Source organism: Acinonyx jubatus, chromosome E2, assembly GCF_027475565.1.
Source record: "Acinonyx jubatus isolate Ajub_Pintada_27869175 chromosome E2, VMU_Ajub_asm_v1.0, whole genome shotgun sequence".
In the NCBI taxonomy this organism is placed as follows: Eukaryota; Metazoa; Chordata; class Mammalia; order Carnivora; family Felidae; genus Acinonyx; species Acinonyx jubatus.
In genome coordinates this window covers 2,170,773-2,198,245 of record NC_069396.1, presented here as the reverse complement: position 1 = coordinate 2,198,245, position 27,473 = coordinate 2,170,773, and the positions used below count along the sequence as shown (strand labels likewise).

The window sequence follows — 27,473 nt, the reverse complement described above, 5'->3', positions numbered from 1 at the left end:
CGGCCGCCCCCATCTCCCCCCGCGCCGCAGGGTCTGTCACTGCGGGCCGCCCCCCGCCGGAGCCGCCCGGGCCATGCCTCCTCCTTCTTCTCCTCCGCCTCCTCCTTCGCCGCCGCCGCCGCCGCTGCCGCCGCGCCTGGGCCGGCCGGCCGTTGCCGGGTCGGAGGCCGCGGGCGGCGGGCGGGAGGGCGGGCGCGTCGGGAGCGGCGGGCGGGCGCGGGGCGCGCAGGGACTCGCGGGCGCAGCGGCAGCGGCGGCGGAGGGATCTGCGCCGGCACTCGCTCGGCCTCGCGCTTCGGCCTCCCCGGTCCGCGGACGGATCCGGGCCGAGCGCGGCCGCGTTCGCTGCTGACGGGCGCCGGGACGAGGCGCAAGTGGGCGGGGTGGCCGCCTCTCGCGACAGCCGCGCCGGCCAGGCCCGCCCCTCCCGCTGATTGGCTCGGGCTGCCCCTTCTCGGCCCGTGATTGTTCCGGGTCCCCAATCCGATTAGCCCCCGCCCCGTCCACGCCTCCCCGGGGCTGTCGATCACGCTGGAGCCGCCCCGTCCCGCCCCGCGGCGACCGGAGGGGCGGCGCGGCGGAAAACCCGGGGCGGATTCCTGGTCGCTTTTGTTCCCGCAGATCAGCGCGCAGTATTGTTTGAGGTGAAAGCCGGGCGTCCGACCTTCCCGCTTGACTCCCGGGCGTCGCCGTAGGGAGGAAGAGAGTATCTCCGAAAAGCTGCTGGAGCGGGGGCTCCGGAGACCCGAGCCGTGACGCGGTTTTCCCTCAGCGAGGCTGTGTGACCTTGGCCGAGTCGCTTGGCCTCTCTGAGCCCCGGGCGCCTCCTTGGAAACCGAGGGTAACCCTCACCGCCCCGGGGAGCGGGAGGGGGCTCGCGAGAAGGTCGCGAGCTCGCAGACGGCCTGCGCCCGCCCTTGCGAGCCGGCCGGCCCGCCTTGGGGTGAGAAGGGAGCAGCTCCCTCCGCAGACCTCGCCAGATGCGGCCATTGTTAAGTCAGCCGGCTGTCAGCGCGCGAGGACCCCGGGGCACGAGCAACGCCCCCTCCCCTCCTGGCCTGTGCGCGGCCCCCACCGCAGGTGGAGGGGAGGCCGGGGCACCCGACCCCCGTGAGTCCTACAGCGGCAGGCCGGGCCCCGCAGCAGTGGTCCATTCTCCCTGCCCTACCCCCTGGGTGCCGTCTTTTGACTTCTGGCGACCTACGACTCATCTGTGCGTGCCAGGCTCTGAGGCCCTGCCCTGCCCGCCCTGTGGAGCCTACACCCTGGTGCTGGGCAGCACACAAGAGCAAGGCACTGAATAAATGCATGCATTTCTGCAGGACGTGGTCCAAGGTGCTGGAAACTTCCTAGCAAGACATTCGCCAGCCTTGGGACCTCAAGGCTGAATAGACTTTGCAGAGCCACTCTAGGGAGAGAAGGAAAATGTGCTTCCCACTCCCTGACCCCTCTCCACGCCTTGGGCAAAATTTCCCAGAGCCACCACGGTGTTCTTGGTCAGTGAAGGGAGGAGCAGGCATCCAGGTGGCAGTCCCAGGCAGTTGAAAACCCACATAGGCAGGAGGGGTGAGGCTGGTCCCCGTTGGGTCTCCCTGCCTCACTTCCCCGGTACAGTCTACTGTCTACAAGCAACCACGTCAATCCTTGTTCACTCTGGCCTCACCTTTTCAAGTCATTCCAGGGAAGTAAGCCACATTCCAAAAGCTACCATAGGAGAAAGTAAAATAATATGGAAATCGGGGCAGGTCAACACGTTTGCCTCCTATTGGTTAATTAGGTTCCTTGGAGCAGAAAGATCTTGGGACCTTATGGCGCTCAGGTTCCTCCAGGGCAGCCCCACCAGGGTGTGAAACCTCCAAGCTGTGGTGTCAAGCTGACCTTCGTTCCAGTCCCATCTCTGGCCAGCTCTGTGACCTTGGCCCTTCACCCAACCATTCCAAGCCTCAGTTTCCTCATCTATAAAAGGAAACCAGGAATCCTACTCCCGGCAGCTAGCAGAGATGCTAACCGGCCCTGGACAGCTGGGGAAATTGAACCACAAGTAACGATCGAGGTCCCCCAGCTCCTGACCACCTTCCTGTCCCTTTTTTGCTCTGCCGTTTGCTATTTAATGTGTGTACTGGACAGCTTATGGATTAAGGTTTCCTTGTAATAGACAGAAAAGAACAAGCAGAGACTCCCGGTGGAGAAGGCCGTGTGAAGACAGAAGCAGAGATTTGGAGCCAGGGGTCGCCTGGAGTCACCAGGAGCTAGAAGAGTCAGGAAAGATCTTCCCCTGCAGTCTCTGGAGGGAGTGTAGCCGTGGGACACCTTGACTTTGGACTTCTGACTGCGGGAGAACACTTCCGTCGTGTTAAGCCCCAAGCTGTTTGCTGTGGCCACTCCAGGACAGTCTTACAAGTCTCATTTCCCCTCATCCGTACTCCAGCTCAGTTTAATCCAGCTCAGTGGAGAATAAACCACTACCCTGCGGGAGCACACCCCACAAAGGGTTTGGGGGCCTCCAGGAAGAATGACACCCAGCTCCTCGACTTTAAGGAACAGATGCCTGGACTCCTATTCTGGAAGCCGATGGCCGCCCATCTGTGGGAGCTTTCCGTCAGCACACAGTTCCCTTCCCAGGAAACAGCCAGGAGCCTCCGGAGGCTAAAGTGGACGGTGACCTGCCAGTCCCTCCGAATGCTAGAAATGCTGTCTCTTGGGGCTGGCCATGCGGCTGTGGTTTTCTCAGCCAGCTGCTGCCCAGGGCTCCTTCCCTAAAACAGCCTCCAGCCCCAAGCTGTTTGGAGCTGGTCCCTTTCCCTGACTTCAGGTGGGACTTGAACGTTTCTCCACCTTCTACAGAGTGGAGGGCCTGAGGATCTGTGGGAGGAGGCCGGGGAGGGGAGCGCAGTGTAAGTCAGAGGGTAGGGCATTCCTCCACGTGATCAAAGGGGCTGTAGGTAAAAGGGAAGCAGGCCGTGTGTTCAGATGAGAAGAGATTCCCGGTACAACGCTGTGTGGACAGCAAAACTCACTCCCAGGAGTGAACATACCTGCCACGTGCCTAACTCGGACCAGGGACCGACAGTACAGTGGGCCCTGCCCTCGGCAGCTTGCGGTCTAGGGCCAAACGATATGTCTGTCTATGTTTTCCAAAGGACTGGAGTGGAGTATAAATTAATACTATTGTTGAGAAAGAGAGAGAGAGACTTGGGATTCACCCCAAATGCCCCAGAGAAGCGATTTTGCAATGAGGATGGGCTGTGCCTGGGATGACTTCCTGTGTCTGAAGGGATCCGGAGTTGCCGCGGTCCTGGAATGCGGCTGAGGCGAGAGCTCGGCCACCTGGACTCCAAGTCCAGCGCCCGGCCCCCATCGCCCCGCTTCTGCGTTCTCGCGTAGAACCCAAGCCTAGGGGAGGAGCCTGGAGGCCATGTTGTGGTAGGAAAATGAAAACAGAGTGCAGGTCGCGAGTCCCATCAGCAGGAGAAGTCCTTGAACAGTGGGGCGGAAGTACACCCAGGCTCCCTCCTGGATCCGCCACTTTACCTTCCCTTCAGGGTCTGTCGAGGGGTGTGCCTGGTCTCCAGTTGGAGACACGTGCTGATGTGCGTTTTTCCTTTACCCAAGGCCCTGCGTTTCTGACACAGAAAACAAAGGGACCCCAAACCCCTTCCGTGCAGGCCTTACGAAGTAGGTCCCTGATCTCACTGATGGCATCATTGCTCGGTGCCTCAGCCCCTGATAGCCTCTCGTGATGGCCACAGCTCTGTGAGCCTGCTTCTGAACTGCTGTCACTGTTCACGTTTTACAGATGGAAAGGTCATCGTGGGCCCAGGGCCAAGCAAGTTTGTACGCGTTGGAACCAGATTCTGACCTGAGTCAGTTGCCCAGGATCTGCCCCTCCCGGAGGAAAGCATAAAGGTAACTTGTTTATTCGTTATTTCTGCAAACCAGAGGCTCCAGCCATTATCTGTTATCTGCCGCATGCCAGTTTTCCTTAGCCGTGGCCTCCCACAAAGTCCACCTGGAGTCGTAAACGGGCAGTTGTCCCAAACAATGTCTGGCGCTGATTCTGCACAGACACACATTTTCCTCCAGGGCAGACTTGCTTTCTTAGGTGTCTGTGGCCTTGGGCTAGGTGCCGTTGCCACAGCGGGGAATTACCTGGGCTCTTATTTGAGATGGCGGTTCCTCAGCCTGACCCCGGGTACGGATCCAGACTCCCTGGGAGTGGGGTCTTGGACGCCACATTTCACCAGCTCCCGTGTGACCCTTGTGTGCACCTCGTGGAGACGTTTTGCTGTCAGGCTTCCCGTGTGCTGCTTTGGACTGAACGATAGCAACCACCAAAATAATCAGTTAAGTCCATATCACAGGCCTACACCTTGACCGGGATCCTCCCTGTTACAGATGGGGAAGCTGAGGCACCATCCGGGGCTCGTGGGTTCTCGACGAGTCCTGAGCCTTATTTGTGTCGTATGTCTGTTCAGTTTTCACATTTGTTCGTTTCCCACACCACAATTAATTCACTGCTGCTTTTGGTTTTGTGCGTTTTCTCTTTCCACCTTGGAAATTTCCAAGCATACCCAAGAGTCAGTCGACTAGTGTAGTGATTCCCTGCGTCCCTACTGCCCAGCTTCCTCAACGGTGACATTTTGCCATTCCTGGTTCATCTGTTTCCCCCACCCTGCTCTAGCGTATGTACATAATTCTTCTGGACTATTTTAAAGCAAGTTATGGATTTTATATATATAAGTAATCAATAATATACATATATATTGTTTTGCCTGGTCATGAGGTAATGCATGCTCCTTGTACAGAGATTATATCTCACTAGAAAATGATATAGAACTCACAAAGAATCTCACTTCTCAGTCATAACCAACGTCAACATTTGAAAGTACATCTTCCTAGACACTGTTGTATTCATATGCATTTATGCACACCTATTTTTACAGGAGCAGTCTACTCTCCACAAAAATAGGGCTGTTCTCCACATTTTGCGATCTCTTCTTTCCACTTAACAACATATCCCAGATGTCTTCGCCTGTCACGGACTCTCTTCCAAGTCCTGGTTTTCAAGGGCAGCCCAGAATCCCTTTGTTTGGGCGTACCGCAAAATTTTCTACTAATCCCCTATTGCTGGACATTCAGATTATTTCTGTTCTGCTGGCTGAGTTTCAGAAGGCAGTTCTGCTTGTCCTGGACCTTGCACCAGGCTGAAACCCGACCTGCCTCCTCCAGATCCCCCATGTGTTTCCGAGAAGTACGAGCAGGGCTAAAGCGGAGGAACTGGATTGCTTCCCAGTGCCATCCCAATCAAGGCTTCACCGCCTGGCTTGAAGTCTCAAGATACAGAACACACTCAGACTCAAGTCGGGGTGAAAAACACATTTCAAAGGCAGGTAACGTATTGTTTAGGTGACAAGGTGTAACTCTGAAATATGGGAGGATTCTTTTTAAACAAACACACCAGAGCTCACCCAGCCTAGTAAAGCTTCCTCCTTCAAGGTGCTCACCCCAGAAGGCCAGCTCCTGTTGTGATAAAACTATGATTGCTTGAAAATATACATGTGAACTCCTCTTTTAAAGCTGCCTCCACAGTCTGTGTAAATAGTTTTTGGAGACACTGTAGGCCAGGAAGTCTTTGTGCTTCAAGGTGGATTGACATCTGGAAACAGTCCGTACTGCAGACAGAAGAGTCTACTATGTCTGGTTTGAGCAGAAACAGATTTATTAAGTTACAGCAGGGGCCTCAGAGTGTCTGGCAGGATTGGAGAACAGATGTGGACACCATTTTTGTATCTTCCTCTTTTTTTTTTAATGAATTGCCTGTTCATGTTTTCTGCACATTTTTCTATCAGGTTTTGGGTCTTTGTTTCTGTCAATTCCTAAGAGTTCTTTATATATTAGAGCTATAAAAGCCCTTTATCTGTGATTTATGTTGAAAATATTCTGTCCCAGTTTGTCAGTTGCCTTTGACTTCATTTATTGTGTTTTTACCTTGAAAAAAAGTGTATTTTTGTGATCATTTTTTGCATCTGGATTTTAAGTGGTGGTTAGAAGACCCCTCCCTACACCCAGGTTATAAACAAATTAATCTGTGTTCTCTTGTATTATGTATATGGTTTCATTTTTTTTTTCATGTTCAGGTCCCTGAACCATTTGGAGTGTATTCTTATGCACAGTATGAGGTATTTGCTTTTGAAACCCAGTTTTATTAAATGTATCAATTACACCAGGGGTTGCAAATTAAAATGCTTTAAGGCCAGGCAGAAAGTAAATGAGTGAAGGTAGGTGGTATAATAAAATAGGGTGAGGTTTGTAGGTGGTCAGGGATTAGATTTAAAACACACACACACACACACACACACACACACACACACACACACTGGGTGTGTTCGTTTCCTATTGCTGCCGTAGATAAATTATCACAAACTTCGTGGCTTATAACTACAGCATCTATCCTCTCATGGCCCCGGAGATTAGAAGTTTGGAATCCAGGGGCAGGGGGGCAAGGTAGGCTCCTTCTTAAGGCTCTGGTTAAGAATATATCCCAGGCCTCTCTCCCAGCTTCTGGTCACTGCTGGCAATCCTTGGTGCTCCTTGGCTGTAGCCACATCACTCCAGCCTCTGCCTCCATCTTCAGGTGGTTGCCTTCCTATCTCTGTGTCCAATTCTGTGTCCACCTCTTCTGACAAAGACCCCAGGCATTGGGTTCGAGGCCCACCCGATCCAGTGTGACCTCATTTGATTACATCTGCAAAGACCCTATTTCCAAATAACGTCACATTCATAGGTGCCAGGTAGACATGAATTTTGAGGGGACATCACTCAACCCAGAACAGTGAGGGAAAAGCAGAGCTGTCTGGAGCCCCCCCACAGCCTGCGTGCTCAGAGCTTGGGCCCCTTATGCTGCTGTTAGGGTCATCTACACCTAGCAATAACGAGTCGCTGTATTAGGAAACTCATCACACTTCATTCTGAGAATCAGTCTTGAAAAGCATTGACAGATTGTCACTTGAAAATGCCCTGAAAAAAAGGAAGAAGAAATCTGATGGCCAATTCTTCCAAATGTGAATAGATGGCCTGCCCCACAGCCAGTAGAAAACAAGTTTGTTCAGTATGAATATTAGGGCTTCCCCTTGGAGGCCAGGTCTCTGTTACGTTTTTTCCTTCAGAGTAAGAGGTGAATTTCTACAGATTCCTCTGTGCTGAAAGAGGGCCCATTTCATACCAGAGAAGGAGGAAGGTGGTGTCTCCCCTGCCTAGAGATGGGGGAGGGGGCTCTCTTGCAGCTAATGTCCCTGTCAGACCTCCCAGGGTAGGCAGAATTCCCAGTCTTTGCTTATCTAAACACTAATCTAAGTGAAGAGATTTTGCAGATGTAAAGTCCCAAGTCAGGTGACCTTGACACACAGAGATTATCTGGGTGGGCCTGGCATAATCAGGTGAGCCTTAAAACTAGAGAGTTTCCTCTGGCTGCTGGCAGAAGGGATGTCAGCAGCGTTAGAAGCGTCAGGAAGACATATGGTATCATTGCTGCTTATAAAACAGACAGGGCCGCATGGGAAGGAAGAAAAAGGTGGTCCTGACCTATAGCCAGTAGGACACAGAGACCTCAGACCTGTAGCCTCAAGGAGGTAGATTCTGCCACAGGCAAGAACCCAGCCACCAAAACCTTGACTTCTGCCCATTAGACTCTGAGCAGAGATTCCGATGGGTCTGTTCAGATTCCTGGCCCACAGAACTTCCAGATGCTACATGGGTATTGTTTTAAGCCTCTAAGTTTGTGGTGACTGGTTATACAGCAGTACGAATTAATCTACCTCTGCTTTTGTTGAAGGTCTGGGGGCAGGGACACTAAGAATGGGGAGGGAAAACGGAGACGTGGGATTGGATAATCCCATTCTCCCTCCTGCTGCACCCTCCCACCCACCCATGAGAATTTCAGGCCCTTGCGTGAGACATAGAGACACCAAATGAATGGGGCTTGGGGTGTCCTTGGTGGCTTCAGAGGTTGATGGAAATCAGACATATGTCCCCTCTTCTTGTGCTTAAGCAGTTACTGAAGACGAGGGAGATTGGTGGGTCTAACCACATTTTATCCTGGTGTTTTACAGGTTGGTAGGACCAGGAGGAATCCTGGTATTTAACATAATTAACATAATCAATTCCCCCTTTGGGGTAACATCCTGGAAAATTGCATCCTGCCTGCCCCCCCCCCCCAAAAAAAAGCAAGCGGCAAAGTTTTTTCTCTAGGTGCACCTAGCTTTGGGCAAATCACTTCCCCCTCCCAGGAGCTCCTACTCATAGACTTGGAGGCAGCGGGCATGAAACATGTGGCTTGTAGCAGGTGCTCAATAAACGTTAGCAGTTGGGTTGTTACGACCGTCAAGTGTAACGCCCGTTGCACTTGACCCCACCCCCATGTCGCTAAGCTGCATGACCCAGGGCAGCTCTTCCAAGTGCCCTTTCCTCATCCTGTCACAAAAGTGAGGACTAGAGAAGGAGCTCGCACAGCTCCGGCCACACAGGCGCTTCACCCGGGCACAGGTGCCCGCTGCCAGAGCGGAGCCTTGCCTGGAAAGGTAACCCCAGGAGCCCTGAGCGTTGAGAGGCCACGTGGATGGCAAGTGCTAGGTTTCGGGTGGGGGTTAAGGTCCGTGCTGAGCAGGACAGTTCAGGGGCTTGAAAAACATTTTGTCTCTGGCAGGCTCTGGGACTCCTGTGTCCCAGAAAACCCTCCGGCGGGAGGAGGAGAGGTCAGTGCCTGCAGTAGAGGACTCTGGAGGGCCTCTGATGGAGAGGGGGTGTGAGGAAGGAGCAGGGGGGGTCAGAAAAGCCCTACTCAGGCAAGGCTGGCCCAAGGCCATGGGAGCAGAGGTGTGGGGGGGAGGGTCTAATCTTGGAAGAAGGCATCTTTGTCCCTCTAAAGGGAACAGGTGTGGTCCTTTACCTTCCCTCGCAAGGAAGACAAAAGGCAGACACGGGTCTCTGTTAGTGGTTAAACTGTGTCCCCCTAAAACATGTCTTGGAGCCCTAACACCCAGTACCTGTGAATGTGACCTTATTTGGAAGTAGTGTCTTGGCAGATGTAATCAGGTTGAGTGAGGGCATTTGGGTGGGTCCTAACCCAAGGACTGGTGTCCTTCTAAGAAGAGGAGACACGCGGGAGAGGCCATGTGAAGCTAGGGGCAAAGACTGGGGGACGCCTGGAGCCCCCGGGAGCTGGGATAGGCAAGAAGGACCCTCCCGTAGAGCCTTCGGAGGGAGCAGGGCCCTGCAACACCTTGACTTTGAGCTTCTGGCCTCCAGAGCTGTGAGAGAACACATTTCTGCTGTTTGAAGCTCTACCCCCGTGTCCCGGCTCCCCGTCCGTGGTGCTCTGTTACGACAGCTACACAATACGGACCTGGTCTCCAAGGCAGGGGTGGGGACAGCCTCTTGGTAGATGTGCAGCATGGCTGGTGAACTACCAGAAAGCCCTTCCCAGTTGTTCTCCCACTGGCTCCAAAGGTTGGAAAACAACACTTTCCCATGCCTGGCTTCCCTTGTATCCAGGAATAACCTTGTGATCCAGTTCTGGCCAGTAAGACTCGAGTCAAAGCCTGATGCGGGGTTTCTGGAAAGTGACTTCTCTCGCAGAGGGGAAATGTGTCAGGCAATCCTCTTTGCCCTCCCCATCAGAGAATTCTGGAACACAGCACAGCCACGGTGGTGGAGGCCTTGTTCCCTTGTGATGACACACACGAGGGAGACTCACCCAGACCTTGTGCCTGGCGCCACCCAGGCACAAGCTTCTTGTTTGAAAAATAAACCCACGTTTGTTCAAGTGAGTTGGGCCCTCTGCCACCTGCTGCTGAATGCCTTCTTAGCCGATATGGTGGTTTGCCCGCAGGGGCCTTCCCAGACCCATCTCCCCTCCGGTGGACCAGAGAGGTTGAGGGCAGACACTCCAGAAGTCAGAGTGAGCAGATTCCAATCCTGGCTCTCACCCCCAGCTTGCCCCGTGTCCCCCTTCCTCCGCAAGATGGAGGTAAAAGGTACCTACTTGAAGAGGCGGCTGGAGAATTAGGTGAGAGCCTGCTCAGCAGGTGCTCAAGACGTGGTGGCTGCCAACATCTGTAGGAGCATCTCCATCCTGTGGTCTGCTGAAGACAGGAGCCCCGCAACACATGCGTTGCTGTAAACATCGGAAACGGCCGGGGTGAGCGGTATCCACGTCACCTGGACTCTGAACAAGCTCTTGCTGCCGAATGAGTGCCCTTGAGCTGACTGTGTGCGTGTGTGTTTGCAGCACAGACAACCCCCAGGTTGGCCCAAGCCATTTCCACGACAGAGAACAAAAATGGCAGTATATCATCCCAGCTGCGGTCAATCATCACAGCTGCGGTGGGCTCCGCGCGCAGGACACAGAGTGGCAAGTCACTTTTAAAGGACAGACAGCTAGCAAGTGACAGAGCTCGGCCTTGCGTTTGGGAGCTCACTGTGCCTCCTGCCAAGCCCAGCCAAGCTAAAGGTTTTGGCATCAAAGGAGGGAAGGCCGAAAGAAATGCCAGGGGACAAAGCACTTTCACGCCTCATTTAACCCTTGTGACATGCCTTTGAGATCAATAGATCGTTATCCTCACCTGGCAGAGGAGGCGACTGAGCCTTGAGGAAGGAGAGCTGAGCGGATGCGGGCGGAGCAGGGCTAGAACCAAGGTTTCCTGACCCCCAGTCCTGCCGCCCTGTCCCCCCTGGAATGGCTGCAAATGGAGGCTGAATAGAGATGACAACCCTGTGGGTGAGGAAGGTCATCATAGGGCATCTCTTCAACACGGCTCAGGTGACCTTGGAGTCACGGAGCTCACACTCGTGGAGACCGGCCGGAGGCTGTGTGCTTTGCATTATTTCCTTCGATTCTCCTTTGGCAGATGAAGAGACTGTGGTTCAGAGAGGCCACCTGCCCTGTGCACACCACCTGCAAGGACAAATCCCACGTCCGGTCCACTGTGTGACCCTAGTCGCATTGGATGTTTCCTGACCGAGTGGAGGCCTTGCCCTCACGTGTTAACCACGGCAGCTCTGGTGCGCGGTTGTGTTTGCTCGTATGTGTAATGTGTATTTGACTTCAGCTTTAGATTCTGTCTGAAGAGTGCTTTCTGAAGCTGACCATTTTTTGAAGCCACTGGTCCATAGGTCACACGTGTCATTCTTTTCATGCATTGGCTCCTTGGCACTGAGACTTCCTCTTTCTTACGCAGGGACAGCTTTCCACGTGGACATCCGTACGGAACTCTCAGAACCATCCCTGGCTGTGAAATACGGTAAGGCCATGCCAGCGTGTCCCAAGGGAAGTTCAGTCCTGTTGGCACACGTCTGTTGGCACCTTAATTAAACTATAAGCTCCCTGAGAATAGGGACCGACCGGTCTGCTGCGTTTTTGTCATTTTGAGTTTCCAGCTCTAGATGGATGCCTTGTATACAGAAGGCACTCGCTAAGTGTTTGCTGATGGCCGTTGCGACTTCCCAAATAAGTTTTTGCAATGCTTCTTCTAGAGCTCTGCCTTTTCCTCTGTAGAGATTGTGGTACCGTGCTGATTTCTCCAGTGAGTACAGAATCTTGTCTATCAGGGATGATTTATTATGTGTAATTATGTTTCTGACCCTTGCAGAGTGGAATTTTTTCCCAAAATATTGGTAATATTTCCTTCTAACATAGCCTGAATCCCAGGACAGGAAAGACTTGATCCGAAGAGAATGTGGTGGTCATGTGAGGTTAACTTCTTCATCAGCAGATGAAAAAGGAGATAAAGGTACCATCAGGGGTCATCCAGCCAGTCCACTTATCAACCTGCCTTTGGAGACTGATTCCTAACATAGAAAATAGTTGGTATGATTCACAACTTCTTCAGATGTTTTTAATGTTTTTTTTATTTTTGAGAGAAAGAGACAGAGGGTGAGTGGGGGAGGGGCAGAGAGAGAGGGAGACACAGAATCCGAAACAGGCTCCAGGCTCCAAGCTGACAGCACAGAGCCCGACGTGGGGCTCGAACCCGCTGACCGTGAGATCGTGACCTGAGCTGAAGTCGGACGCTTAACCGACTGAGCCACCTGGGTGCCCAACAAAGTGTTCAGATTTTTGATCAACTGTGTTTGGCCAAGTTTTTCTGTATTAAATGTATGATAACATTTTACGATAACGTGTTCTGTTCACATCCACTCATGCTTCTGACATTACATGTGATGTTATCCATGTAACCTGCTAACTAGCAGGTCAGAAAGTCCTGAGACATGAAGGATCCAGAATTGGTTCATGCACTGTCTCATGGACACCACTGAGGACCCAGCCTCTTTCTGTCTATACATTGCGCCCTCCTCAGGGTGTTAGCCTTGACCTTAGGCTGGTTCTCCTCAGGCTAACAAGTGGCTGCAGCTGTTCCAGGCATCACATCCAGCTTCCAACAGAAGGAGAAAGATTATCTTTCTTTGCGTATCAAGTTTAAGGGGGAAAAAAGTCTTTCACCGAAGCTCCTCTGCTCATTGGCTAGGTTGTGTCATATATCCACTGAAACTAACCACAGACAAGAGGGCTGGAGTCATCGTAAGGGCCCTTGATCAATCAAGATATGCCTTCTGGGACTAGAGCCTGCCTCTCCTGAAGCCCATACATGTACAGAGCGTGTAGAAACTGGAACAAAATCAGGGGTCTCTTTGCAGATGAGGACGGTGAGGCTCAGGTCACCTGTGGTACACTCTAACTGAGATCTGTCCGACCCCAATTTATGTCTCCAACGGACCACGCTGCCACGTTACGTGAGGTGTGGGTGGGGTTGTTGTCACCCTTTATCATAAACGCACTGGGCATCACCTTCCACTAGAGCCAGCCTTTGATCAGGTACGTGCTCCGTAATCAGTCATTTCACAGCTGGGCAGATACAACCAGGCCAGGTTCCCGCATTGTCCGGAGGCCAGGTCTGCCGGGTTAATCTCCTCGTCGCCGGGAAGGACTCTGTAGCCCCTGAGTGCACTTTCTCCCTTCCCGGCCACCCCGCGGCTAGTTGTCCGGGAGCGAGGGAGGGGACGTGTTGCTTCCCAGTCCCGTCAGCCTCTCTGGAAAGTTGGCTGAGAGGCGAGGTTGGAGGGGCCGTCTGTAGTGGGCGGGGGCACCCCTGGACTGATTCACCCATCGCTGGCCCGTCGCCACGGATAACTGAAGGGTCACACCTCCACGACAACCTTCTCACCCTCTGGCTCACGTGCGTGCACACAGCACTGTGCATCGCCAGCACGGACACGGGCCCGTGTGCTGCCCCAGTCCTGCGGCGACTGTGCCGGCACCCCCTTCATCGTGTCTGGGCTCATTAACAGTCGGCTGTGTCGGAAACGAGAGCAAGCCGGAAGAGCCCGGAGACACGGGAGCCGTGGTTCTTGGCTGTGTGGCCCCAGGCGCACCACTCAGTCTCCCTGCACCTCACTTTTCCAATCCGCATGGTGGGCTGCCGTGTGGCTCGGGGACCGTGGGTACGGCGGTGTGCGTGTGGCCGGCACCCGTGGGCAGTGGCCGCTTCTCACAGCCGTCGGGGTGTAGCCGTGGCAGGTTCGGATGGAGCGAAGTAACCTCCTGGTGGCCACCTGACCTCTTGACACTCTCTGAAAGGAGAGCCCACGTTTTCCTGTGGGGGTGGCCTTCCAAGTCTGTGGGCTCGCTCTTGCTTTGTGTGGGGAGACAGGGAAAGCAGCCTCACATGTTTGCTTGTGGGCGGGTGCCTTAGCTTTCCGTGGCCGCCATAACAAATGCCCACAAACTCGGTGGCTTGAGACGACACACGTTTTTATCTCACTGTCCTGGGGGCCCAAAGTCGGACACGAGTCTTACCAGTTTAAAAATGGGGTGGGACTGGAGCTCCCAATAGCCAGAACTGCTGGGGAGGGGACAGGTCTGGCTCCCCCACTGTGCACAGAGTCCTGGTCGTGCGTGCACAGGGCCGCTACAGGGAAAACGCAGCCCCAGGTTCTCCCCCCCTTGGAGGCTGCGGTAGGAGGTGGAGACCAGCACCCTTCCCTCGCCTTCCCCTAAAGACTGCACTGGCGCAGGGGTGCAGGGTGGAAGTGAATGTGTTTGGACAGTCGACAAAGACTCTTACCAAAGGCCTTCAAGGAGAGCGTGACCCCCCGGAATGTATCCACCACATTTTGCGTGAAAAGCCGACGTGCGCTTGTTAAGGCGGAGTTTCTGGCTTCCACAGCATTCCTGCGGGGGTCTGAGATCCGAGGGACGTTGAAGAGTTGGGAGAGCAGCGTTCGGAGCCCAGGCTGCGTTCTGGCTGTGAGGCTGTCCCTTCACGTGTCTGAGCCTCAGCTTTGCCAGCCTGGACAAGGGGACAGCCCTGCTCACTGGCGTTGTCGCCGTGGAGACACAGCCCGGCGCCTCGAGGAGCTCCGCGGCTGGCGGCGAGGCCCAGTACCAGCGACACTGGGATTTTCTGTCTGCATCCTTCTGCCCGGGGCTGCACCGGCCGCCCTGCGTTCCCGGCCACCAGCTTCCCCAGCAGCCTTCCTGTTTGTTTGGAACAGTTTCTCAGGGTCTCCTAGAGAGAAGATTCTCAGCTGAGTTCCAGCAAACGGACACGCTACCCCACCCCCTGCTTGGAGGGATCCCAGCAGCTCCCTTGGCTGCCCAGCGAAGAAGAAGAAATGATGTCAGGAGTGTTTCTCTCTTGAGGAAGCTGGAGACTCCTTTCAGCAGGACGAGAAGACACTATCAAGGGGATGTAGCGGGGCTTGCCAAAGCATCCTTGCACGGTGCTGTGGAAACATCCGTTTCCTCTGTCTGCCTGGAGAGGGGCTGGGTCAGCTGGGCTGGTGGTCTCAGTCTTGGTTCTCTCAGCCTGATTGTGCTCGTTTATGTCACAAAACACACACGTGGCTCAGGACCAAGGGGGCTGGGAGCCCCAGCTCTAGACTTTGGGTAGACACGAGGGGCCCTTTCTGGGCTCCACATCAAGGCTTCCCCTCCTGGCGAGCACAGAGGTGGCGCTGTCCTTCGATGCCCTGTGGCACTGACAAGGAGGGCCCATGGTGAGCTTAGTGTCCACAGAAGACGCTGAAGGGCCTCCGCTCTGGAATCGTGTGACCGGAGCTTGAATCCGGGCTCCATCGCGCAGAGGCTGTGCGGCCTCAGGAAAACTGCCCAGTCGGAGTCTCGGTTTCCCAACCAGCAGAATGGTGGTGGCAAGGTTCCTGCCTCCACAGGTGGTGGTGAGAGCAGAAAGGGTCCCCGTTGGAGGGCGTTCAGCACAGGTGACTCCGGACACACGGAGGGGAGATCAGAAGCAGGAGCCACCGCTATTTCAGTCCCCTGACTATGAAATCGAAAGATCAGAAAGTACAGAAAACGTCAAGGGAGAAGAAGCCCCAGAGTGTTCGTAGCCCCAGTCCCCGGAGACACGCGCTGCTAGCTTTCGTTAGGTGTCCTTCCAGCCTGTTTCTACGTGTGCGTGTGTGTTTCGTGGGCTCAGATCACTGCTGAATGAGCACAGCCTGTGTCTGTATACGCGTGCTAGTTTTTCTTAAGACCCGGCATGATGTTGCTTAACCCACTTCTTTTAAACTTAAAAATGTGTCAAGACCATTTCCTGTAAATCATTACATTTTACCATGTTGCATATTTTCCCACACTTTGATGTTTCTGAAATAGGGATGTGTTTTAGAATCATTGTCAAAAGAAACATCCCAGCTACTTCTCTCTTTTTCTCCCCTGAAGGGGGTTATGAAATAGGCAACCCGTGTGACAAATGACAGCGTCTCAGCCTCCAAAAAGCATGGCGTTCTGAAAGATGCCTTCTTACAGGCCACGTGGTTGTCTTTGGTGCCGTTGCCGTAATTAAGTTAATTGACCTCCAGTTTTGGACATTTTAGCTCCTTCTGGTTTCCTGCTATTATCAACAATGCTGCAAAAGAAAACGTATGGCAGGAAATCCATTCAAGTGGGTCACTGACCCTACAGGGCAGAAGCTGGATGGAGAGGTCAAGGTCACAGCCAGCCTCCAGTGACCTTCTAGGGAGGAAGGTCGGAGACGAGTGGCTCCTTTGTGGCCGGGGTGCAGAGAGGCCCCGGGTCGGAGGGGTGATGTCCCGCGCAGCAGTCCCGTTGACTCGCTGCGCCGGCTTTGGGCTAGGGCTTTCCCTTCCCCACGCGGAACAGAAGGCTCGGAGAGAGGCCCCTTGTCAGCGCCAGGCACAGCTCGCTCAGAGTCCACGTGCTCCGAGGCAAGAGAGGAGAGGCTTTCTCCTTTTCTGGAGTTCCGTCTCATGCCTACGTTTTGGGTAGGATGCTATTTTTAAGTGCCTGGCACAGTGGATTTGTACACCCCAGGGGAGGAGGGGGACTCGACGCAGGGCAGGGCTGGGCGGGCAGCAGGCATGGGCGCGGGCAGGGGGGCTGCATTTGCTCTGTTCTAACAATGAGCCACGGCGGCTGTCACACCCACAGCCGGCATTAATCACTTCCTGCCTTGCCTTCCCCAGCAGCTCTGACACAGGAGGCCACGCCCCGCCTCTGGAAAGCGCCCCGCTCAGACTGTGAGGGTGCTTCCAGGCCACACTTCCTCCGTCAGGTCCGTGCCCCCCCCCCCCCCGCCCCACGTGTCCCTTTTGCCTGGCTCTGGAGACTGCATGGGCTCCGGCCACCACCACAAGCGGGTAAAGCGTTTTGCAGGCTTTGAGGCGAGGCTGCACCCGTTCGGAACGTTGGCAGTTGTGTGGGGCAGGCCTCGCGGGGCTGGGCGTGATGCCCAGCTGGGTCAGTCTGTCACCCAGGGTTTTGGGGTTGCAAGCAACAGAAATCAACTCTTGCTGGCCGGGGTTCAGGGGAGGGGGTTACTGGGTGGAGATGGGCTAGTTTACAGAACAGAAAGGGAAGGTGGATAACGGATTAAGGCTCAGACAGGAGCCGCACGGCGCCCAGGATCCAGGAGTGGGATCAACAACCGCCTGGGGGGAGAGGAGGTCAGGGTGCTGTGCGGGCCCGTTTGCTCCATTTTGCACATGAGCGACTGAGAGCTGGAAAGGAAGGGACTTGCACAGGGCCAGGTGGCTCGCTGGAGGCACAGCCAGTCCTGTGTAGCGGGACCAGGTCCATGAAGACGAGGGCCCCAGCCAGGGCCCACCCTGGAAAGCTCGCGGGTGTCACAGCAGGAGCTCCTATCCTGGGGCTCCTTCACCTCCCAGATCTTGACCCCTCAGGCCACACATTGCTTATTTTGGATTGGCAGGCAGCCCACGCCCGAGGCGGAAGGAGGGGGGGTGCTCAGGCAGGACCGGGGTGTGACTCACTTCTGTCTGCCCAGCCAAGTACCAAACAGAGAGGCTGGCAAGCAGGAGCCAGTCCACAGCCACTAGCCAGCAACCGAAACCCTGCTCAGAGTGGCCAGGCCTCGACTTACACAGAGGTCACCAAAGGATGGCCTTGGCAGGACGCCAGTCCTTGCCTCTCTGCTGACCACCCGCGAGCCCAGTCGCCAGCATCTGCTGCCGTGATGGGCCCCTCCCCTCCTTGTTCTGGCCACGGGACAGGCTCGCTGGCCTTCCCTCCCCACACAGAGTCAAGCATGCGGTCCACCTCGCCTAGAAGGCCCTGCCCCAGTTTCCTCCCAGCCCCACCAGCTTGGCATGAAAGAATTCAGGCTCTCTGCAGTCAGAAAACCACATGTCTGTCTTCACAGCTTCCTGGTGTGGATCTTGGGCAAGTTGTGTGGCTTCTCTCTGCCTCAGTTTCCTCCTTTGTAACACGAGCCCCCCCTTGCAGGATTCCTGTAAAGATTGGGAGTAAGGTGGGCGAACACCAGTGCTTGGCACAGGATAGACGCCGGCTACAGTGCTGTCACTCTCCGCCCGAGGCAAGGCATCTCCCTGCAGGACCGACCAGCCTGGAGGAATGTTCCAGGCCCCGGGGTTGCTCTCTCTTGTGCTGACAGTCACCTTGATCTGGGTCATTTGGATAGCACTTTCCAGATGCTAGCCTGCATTGCACTCGTGGCAAAAGGGAACATTTTGGCTGCTTAAACCCAAGCCAAACAAAAAAACTGACTGTCATCATTCTTGCCCTCTAAAGGGAGTGGCAAATTCGTACTGGGGATGCTGGCCTGGGGACTTTGGTTAGCCAAGAGCAGAGGAAAACATGTCATTTCAAAGCACCAGCTAGTCCTTCATGCTGCTGATGGCTGGAGTCCTGCCTTAGCCAAGCATTTTAGTGCTTCCTGTCTGTATGTTACTCGGTACTCTCTTGGCTGCAAATGATGGAGATTCAGTGTGAATCTCTAAAGCAAAAATAATGTCCATTGGCTCACTGACTGGAAAAGACAATCTCCCCGTGAGTCAAGCTTCAGGTACAGCTGGATCCAGGGGCTCTCCTTCTCTCTGCTCTGCTTTGCTCCGTGTCGGCCTCGTTTTATAGATACCCAGGCACTCATCCCATCCCACATGCCCTCATAAAATGTGACATTAAGGGCCCCCAGGTGGCTCAGTGGGTTAAGCAGTTAAGCGTCCAACTTCAGCTCAGGTCATGATCTCTCAGTTTGTGAGTACAAGCCTCGCGTCGGGCTCTCTGCTGTCAGCATGGAGCCTGCTTGGGATTCTCTGTCTCCCTCTCTCTCTGCCCCTCCCCTGCTCACTCTCTGTCTCATTCTCTCTCTCAAAAATAAATAAACATTTAAAAAATAAGTAAAATAAAATGTGACGTTAACACACTTCCAGCAGGAGGTAGGGTTTTTATGGTCCCTCCTCTTGACCTTGAACTTCCCTTTGAATTTCCACAACCAGTAGAAAGTGGTGGAAGTTACATGTGATTCCGGAGACTAGGTCTTAAGAGGCATGCAGCTTCCAGCTGGCTTGCTCTCTTTGGGGACACTCGCCCTTGGCAAGCAGCAACCATGCTGTACGGAAGCCTGTACCAGGCTGGCTTTCGAGGGGAGACCACAGAAAGAGGCCCGTGTGGAAAGGATCTGAGGGCCCCGCCGACAGGAGCTAGGCTGGGCCTGCAGTTAACTCCGGACTCCAGCTTTTGAGACTTGCAGTCGAGGCCCCGGACGTTGTGGAGAAGCAAGGTCCACACCGTGTTTAGTCTTGACCCACCAAATCCATAAGGGTAGTAAACGGTTGACTTCTGTCAGTAGGTTTGGGGTATTTTGTTGCATCGCCGTAGCAGCTGCAGTAGTTTTCATGATCCCTACAGCTCAAACTCTCAGCTGGCACTCTCAGTGCCAGATCTGCCCTCCGCCAACACCCAGCATCCGTTCGTAGTCAAGATGCAGATTAATTCCGCTCGGGCATGAGTCTTCTCTCTATGTGGTTGTTGTGGCCGGAGGGGTGAGGAGTCCTGGCTGCTTAGGCTCAGTCGCGAGCCACGCTCAGGCCTGGCGAAGGATGGGTACAAAGACGGCCTGGTCAGGACCACCGGGAGTGGGCCAGCGGTGGCTCAGGAAGGAAAATTGGGATGCGGCCATTGGATGAAACAGGGAACCGTTCTGGAATATACAGGCAGGTCCGCAGCTCCCTTATGAATTGCTCTCCCTACCAAGAAAGCGATTTCTTTGTTAAGGTGTATGTGGCGGGTCGCTGGGGCGAGGAACCCAGAAAAAGCAGAGGTTTTCCTACCATACTTTGGTAGGATTTGGAGAAAGCAGAACGCCAAGATATGCGAACTGATACCTGAGGTACCTGTGTCTCACCTGTGTGAGGACCTGACTTTTCTCCAGGGCCGGCTCTGTGCTTAGCATTGTGTTTGGTGTTTTGTCTACACGCTCACTTAGTGAGCACGAAACTCCTGGAGGGCCAGGACTGAGCCTCCAGGACAGCAGCTGGCATGTAATGGCCTGTAGTAATTAGGATTGCCTCTTGGCTGCTAGAATGGGGGCCAAAATAGCGGCGGTTTAAACAAGGGAGAAGTTTTTTCCTTTCACAACTGCCCAAGACGAAACAATTCAGGCTAATGTGACAACTCTAGGTTCTCTCTTATGTTTTTATCTTGTTGCTCTGTCGGGGCAACTGGCTGGCTCAGTCTGTAGAGCATGCAACGCTTGATCTCAGGGTTGTGACTTCGAGCCCCACGTTGGGTGTGGAGATCACTTAAAAATAAAATCTCAGGGGCATCCGGGTGGCTCAGTCGGAGAAGCGTCCGACCTCAGCTCAGGTCATGGTCTCGCGGTCAGTGAGTTCAGGCCCTGCGTCAGACTCTGTGCTGATGGCTCAGAGCCTGGAGCTGCTTCGGATTCTGCATCTCCCTGTCTCTCTGCCCCTCCCCCGCTCGCACTCTGTCTCTTTCTCTCTCTCTCTCTCTCTCTCAAAACTAAATGAACTTTAAAAAAAATTTTTTTTTAATAAAATCTTAAAAAATAAAAGTCATTCTCTTGTTTCTCTGCCAACCCCAATATGTAGTTTCTATGCTGAGATCTAAGACAGCTGCTCCAGCTCCTGCCAGTGCGCCTGCATTCCAGCCAGGGCAAAGAGGGAAGAAACAGGAGGTAAAGGGCACCCCCTCTTCCTTGTAAGGACAAGGTCCAGAAGGTTTACTCATGTCTTCTGCTTATATCCCATTGGCTGGAACTTAGTCACATGGCCCCAGCTAGCTGCTAGGGAGGCTGGGAAATGTAGTTCTTAGCCAGTGACCATGAGCCCACTGAAACTCAAGGTTTGTAGTGCTAAAGAAGAGAGAGAATGGATACTGAGTGATGGCCAGGAGACTCAGCCTAAGACACTCAGAGCTGTAGAGTTGGTAGTATTCCCTGTGGGAGATGCAGTGTGGCCGGAGAGCCAACCTTCCAAAGGCTTTCATCTTGGCTCTGCTCTTTACTAGTGGCGTGACCTTAGTCGCGCTTGTCTCAGCCATAAAGTAGGGGCGACAATAATACCACGTTTCATTGGTTCGAGGATTCACGTATTAACGTCTCTAAAATGGGGATGTGTTTGCAACTGAGGACGTGTTGAACTGGCCGTGTCTTTCATTCAAAAGAGTATAAAACAGAACAGTGTGTCTTACAACTTACAGGTGTCTTGTTTTGAGGATAAAATATAGAATATACATATCTATTTATTAATAGAATTATCAATCAAATACAGATGTCAGTATTCATAGTTTTCACCGATCAGCGCCAGGATCATGGTAAGAATGCAGTAAATGCCAGCCTCTGGTGCTGTCAAGGATCCCCCGTGGGGAGACGGAAGGGGCTCAACCAGCTGGGGCTGACGTAACACCCAGGGCTCAGGGAATCAGCTTTAGCACCCATCTTCCAGCAAGGCACGAGGCCGGCAGGTCCTTCCTCCACCCCACACGCCCCTCGTGTTCTCAAATTCAACTTTGCAGTTGATGGCTAGGTGGAGGGGACAGGGACCAGCCTACTTATTATCTTAGTCTCTTGGGCTGCCACCATAAAATACCACGAACTGGGGCGGGGAGTGCTTATAAACACCACATGTGTTTCCCCTAGTTATGGAGGCAGAGTGCAGCATGGTGGGGCGCTGGTGACCTCGGCGGGGGGGGGGGGGGGTGCAGAGCTGGGGCAGCGGGCCCCCTGCTGACTCCTTCCTGAAGGCCCCGCCTCCTCACACCGTCACATGGGGGATGGGGTTTTGACATAAGAGTTGGGAGAGACACAGACATGCAGTCCGTGATACTTACCTTCCTGGTTTTCCAGCCTGAGCCCTGGATGGGTTTCCTGTGGCTGCCACACAAGTTGCCACCAGATGGAGGGCTTCAGACAATAGAAATGTATTTTCCTGGTCCTAGAGGCTGGGGTCTGAAATCACCGTGTGGACAGGGCCGGGCTCCCACAGGAGGCATCAGGGGTGTGTCCTTCCTGCTTCTTCCAGCTCCAGGCGGCCCTGGGCTGGTGGACGCGTCTCTCCAATTTCTGCCTCTGTTGCCACCTGGCCTCCACTCTGTGTCTGTGTCCTGTCCTCTTTGTACAAGACGAGGGCCCGCTTTAGGGCACACCCCGATCCAGCCTAACTATACACCTGCAAATACCCTGTTTCCAAAGAAGGCTACATTCTGAGGTCTCAGGGAGAGGCGGATGTTGGGGGGCGCTATTCAACACAGGGTATCCCCTTACTGCAGTCTGTCCCCCGCCTGGCTTCGGTCGATTCCGCTCTTCACCTCCTCGTTTTTGCTTTTTTCCCCGCTCCCTGCCACATCTGCCGGTTCTGCGTGGCGTCCCTGACACCGGCCGTTGAGAACATTCTGTTCCACGCAGATGGGAAAGGCGGTACCCAAGCCGTTGTGCTAGCTGCCGCTAAAACATAAAAAGCTCGAGAAGAGATGAGGGGAGATAAGCCTGAGAGAAATAATTAATAGAAAGGAATGTCACATGGCATGAACTCACTCAAGCACAGCAAAATTTGTCACCAACGATTGCCTTGGAGCTCTATTTTTTATTTTATTTTGCTCTTTCAGTAAACATTCCAGTAAAGCACCGACTTGTCCAAGCACAAAGAAATGGCATAAGAAAGATTTTGAGTTTGGGGTGTTGGCTTTTTTCTTTCTTGGGGCGAAAAGCCAATAGACGAGTCAAATGGGCTGTGAGCACAGGTTGCAGATGGGGTGGGTGGTTTTCAGCCAGGGGATGGAAGACAGCCAGCCTCTCAGAGTCCACGAGGGCAGTTAGTTGAAGTCAGCTTCTGGGTGCACTTGGGCCACTGTGATGCGGTGATGTTTTTGGAAATGTTTAAAAAGCACCAGGCACTTGGTTTTATTAGAATTCTGGAAAAAGTGTTCTGAGGTCAGGTTTAATTATTTAAAAGCTGGAAGGGATCTGAAGAAATCAGACATAGCTCAGTGGCCCCCAGACCTATTTTTTTTTCATGCTCCCTTTCTTATTCTGAAATGAAATTCATAGAAAACGTAATCTATCTACACACCAGTTGCAAAAAAAAAAAAAAAAAAATCAATATGAGGCCTTAACTGTAACATAAAGGAAAAGTCATCTAAAATAAAACAACATGGACCTCGAAGATAAATGTTTGGGTCTGACCACACTAGACAACGTAATGACCAGAGGCTCGCACCAGAGAGAGAATGTCGGTGACACAGGTGTGTCCCACTGAGGCTCAAACACCACGAAGGCATTGCTGCTGGCAATGTGATTTTCCGAAACGGTGAGCAACTCGCGGCAAAGTCCAAATGGAGGTGACAGTTTCCCCTTGACCACGTGGTAGGTGCAGTCCCAGATGACCCAGCGTCTTGACAGCTCCGTGAAAGACAGACAGACAGAAAACGGAGGCAGGTTCTGGACCCACAAACTGCAGGAGGATTGTTCATCTACATGACGGTCTGGTGGGGCACTGGGAAGTGGAGGAGGTTCTTGGGGGACTGTCCCACTCATGGATCCCCTGCAAATTTCCAGAATGCTCCATAGGGGGCAGCAGTGCCCCTATTGAGGGCCACTGATGTTTGGGGTCCCTCATGTTTTAAGGTAAGCAAAATGAGGCTGAGAGATGGGATGAGGCTTAACCGGGGTCACACGGCCACTGAACTGAGTGTCGGAGCAGGTAACTGGTCACCTTAGCACAGGCTTTCTGGCAACAGAGGGCCCTTCCTTCCAACACTCGGTCCTTCCTGCTGAGAAGGCGGGGGCAGGGGGGCGGGCTGCTTCTAGGCTAAGCAGCCTCGTGAGCTGTGGAGTCACCGGAAGCAACATCCTGGAAGGAGGAAAGAAGGATCCCCCGGCAACCCTGACCTCACTTTAAGGCAGTGAAGTGTTGGGAACACACACTTTGAAGCCAGAGAGACCCGGATCAGAGTCCTGGCTCTGCTGTCAACTGCCCGTGTGCTATCAAGCCAGTTGCTTCATTTCTCTCTGAGCCTCGGTTTTCCCACCCATGAAATGGGGTTAAGAATGTCACCCACCTGTAAGGTAGTTGAGAGTACTTCGTGGGAAAGATGCATGTGAAGTGCTTCCTTAGCCCAGAACCTGGGCGACTAGGCAAGTCCGGCTCGGTGATCACGACAGCTTCGTAGCGGGCCTCAGCCTGGGAGGGGGGGGGGGGTGGGGGAGGGGGTCGGAGAATTTCTTTTCAGTTAATCCTGCCCTTCGTCCGTCTACAATTCAGTGCTTTTTAGGATAGTCAGACAGTCGTGCAGCCATCGTCACTACCTACTTCCCGAACGTTTTCGTCACCCCCGAAAGAAGCCCCATTTCCGGCAGCAGTCACTGCGCACCCCCCGCCCTCAGCCCCTGGCAACAGCAGATCTACTTCCTCTCTCTGTAGATGCACCCCTTCTGGACACTGCACGTAAGTGGAATCCTGGCCACCTCCGCTCGGCATCGTGTCTCAGGGGCTCGTCCCCACCGTAGCCTGTCAGGACCTCCTTCCTTGTTGTGGCTGAATGATACTCCACTGCTCTGACAGACCACACTTGGTTTATCCATTTATCGCTTGATGGATCCCCCACGTCCTGGGCTGTTACGAACGGTGCTCCCCTGTAAGAGCACTACCCCCAGCACGTGGTAGGTGCTGGATGAGAACTAGCCGGATCTATTCCGAATCTGGCCTTTGTCTGGGGTGGAAGGACGCGGATGGGACAAGCCCGGCTTCGGATCCAATTCCATGAGTCCCCATGTACCGTAACCTCTCTGCATCTGTGTCCTCATCGAGCAGATGGGCAGTTTCAAGGAATCAAGAGAGTGTTTTGTACGTGACTAGCCCATAGTAGGTATTCAACGTGTGGTCTCTCATTTGTCTGAGGGCAGCCCCTTCGATGCCTTAATCGTTACTCTCTGGCCAGGGCAGAAGCCAGCTCAAAATCGTAGGATCCAGCTGGGTTTTGGGGAGGGGCGCTCTGGCACTGGCTTGTGCACATCTCTTCCCAGCTCTGCAGTCAGTGACACTGATTGGTAGCTTGAAATCAACCCAGTGGGAGTATTTACACCCTGGGAATCAGCAACCCTTCATAGGAGGGCTTCCCTCTGCGCCGAGAGCCCGTTGTTAACCATTAACCAGCACATCACAGGTTCTAGTACTTTCTGGCAGACTGGCCTGGGTGGCGACAGGCCAGAGGGGTCAGGAGGGGTCAGGTGGGACAGTCCGTCTCAGAGATGCTGTGTCAGACACGGTTTTCTGCCCCGCAGCCCCTCCCGCTCCTGGCCTCGGGTCTGGGCACCCACGGTGGAGGTGGAAGGGAGGCGCCTGGCCGTGGCCCACAGGGCCTGGGGTGGGGGTGCTTTCCTCCCCTGTAAAAAGTCTCACCAAGCACGAGATGCCCTGATGCCTACAACTGTATAGCACCCGTCATGTTGTACGTGTAGACCAATGTGCCAGGCATGGGGTGCGGGGGCAGAAAGAAAGGGGCGGACTCCTCAGTGGCAGTATTGTCCCCCGAAGCTGCCTGACTCTGGCCTAAATAGTAGGCCACTAAATATAAAAACACTCTGTTGTTCAAGCCGTATTTAGTCAAATATTCTGCTACCTGCAGCCCGAATCCTCCCAATACAGATGCCAACATATGCAGAGAGGAGACTGGGGTTCCGAGGAGGGTTGGGGGCAACTCAGAGACACCATCTTCAGATTCAGGAGGCAGAACTGTGCCCTAGAGCTGGCCAGTCAAGGAGTCTCCTCCCAATTCAGGCAGCAATCGGGAAATGGAAAAATTGTTGGAAAAACATATCAGCCAAAACCGACTCACAAAGAAGCAGAAAGTCTGAACAGTCCTATAGCCAATGATGGTATTGCTCAGTCAACTCAAATCCTCCTGCAAAGAAAACAGCAGCTTTAGTGGTTCAGTTGGTGGAGCACATGACTCTTAATCTCAGGGTCATGAGTTCAAGCCCCACCTTGGGCATGGTGCCTACTTAAAAAAAACAAAACAAAACAGACTTTCTTATATGATAAAGCACACCTACCAAAATGCTATAGTAAATATAATTCTTCACGGTGCACATTCGAGGCATGTCTTTAAAAGCAGGGACGAGGCAAGGACGACTCTTGTTTCTGTTCGATGTTGTATGGTGGGAGTGACCAGCATAGGGGAGTGAGAAAAGTAGTAAAAACTATCAAGGTTGGAAAGCAAGAAACAAAGCCATCATTACTCTCAGACGACACGATTATTAATCTACAGAAAAGAAATAATCGGAAATGATAAAAGAGTTTAACAAGGCAATGCCCAGTAATTAAACCCAAATCCAGAGCCAAGGGAATGGAAAGTGAGCAGCATGACTTAGACAAGAGGCGGAAGAACAGAGCCCATCACAGAGCCACCTGTCCCCAGACTGGGTTCTGCCGAAGGCCAAAGCTGGAGCAAGAATGGGGGTGGGTCTGGTTCCACCTGGTTGGAGAGGAGGCACGACCGGGTGGGGAGCAAGCTCTTCCTGGTGCTGGCCTCACGGATCCCTTGCTTCACCCTCTACTGCTCCCAGAACTACCGTCTCTGGGTTTCTTCCAGTACAGCTAGCTTGCCACCAAATGGTCCGCTTAGATTCCTTCGTGTTTGCGAGGAACAGGCACACCCAGACCCGATGACCTAGCTCAGCTGCCAGCAAGCGTCTCTGTACCTTTCTGCTGCCGTTTCTGTCTACCTGTTGCCCTCTCGCCCTCACCTCCCCAGAAGGGAGGATCTGGTTGAACACGCACATCCTTCACGTCTTGTTCTGCTTATGCTGCCGCCTAACAAACTATCCCAAACCCGGTGACCAGAAGAAAGACAAAAGCATGCGTTATGGTGACAGATCTGTGACCCGAGCAGGACTTGGCAGGGACGGCACATCTGTGCTCCATGTGAATTCACGTGAGGCAGCTCAGCACCTGAGGGTGATTCAGAGACTGGGAGCCAGGATCGGCTGAAGGTTCTCTCACTCACAGGGCTGATGGGACCTCACTCAAGCACTTACATGTGACTTCTCCACGGTGGCTGGCTTCCAAGAGCAGGCATCCCAAGAGAACCAGGTGGAAGGTACATCACCTTTATGACCCTGCACCAAATATGGGATAGAGTCACTCCCACCATTGTCACAAGTCCACTCCAACTCAAGGGAAAGAGATCTAGTCCACACTTCTTTTGGGATGAGTGGAAAAATCCTACCATAAGAAGAGCATGTGGTTGGGAGATATTGTTGGGAAACACAACCTGTAACTCCCCTGCCCCGCTCCTGGCTTCCCCCCTTGTCTGGAAAACCCATCCTCTGTCCGTAAAGGAAGCCCGTGCTCCACTTGTAATGCACTGTCTCTCCAGCCACGGGGATCAGGCCAGGAGTGGGCATGTGACCTCAACGAGCTTGGCAGAAGCCAAGCCCGTGGCTGTCAACCCCACGACGGGAATGGACAGCATAGCAGAAGGACACAGATTATGCCACGCTGTTGCTGTGTTGACCCAGGACTCTTGTCTTCAGGGTCTTCTGAGAAAAATTAGACCTTAGCTGGACAAGCCATGGGGGTAGGTTTTCTGTTACGGCTGAGCACAATCCTAGTTTATACTCAGAACAAACGGCTACTGTCACATTCACCCCACGGTCATC

The 27,473-nt window shown here is 53.6% G+C and overlaps 1 protein-coding gene across 9 annotated transcripts in view; it reads left to right on the top strand.

Moving 5' to 3' along the window:
- Positions 1–27,473, top strand: part of JPH3 (junctophilin 3) — a 158,992-nt gene that overhangs the window by 1,766 nt on the left and 129,753 nt on the right. The window contains exons 1-3 of one of the 9 annotated variants that reach the window (XM_053210265.1): positions 510–644; positions 3,797–3,906; positions 11,235–11,297. The gene's annotated coding sequence lies outside the window, so the exon portion shown is untranslated. The other 8 variants (XM_053210261.1, XM_053210260.1, XM_053210262.1 and 5 more) reach the window with 8 other exon arrangements.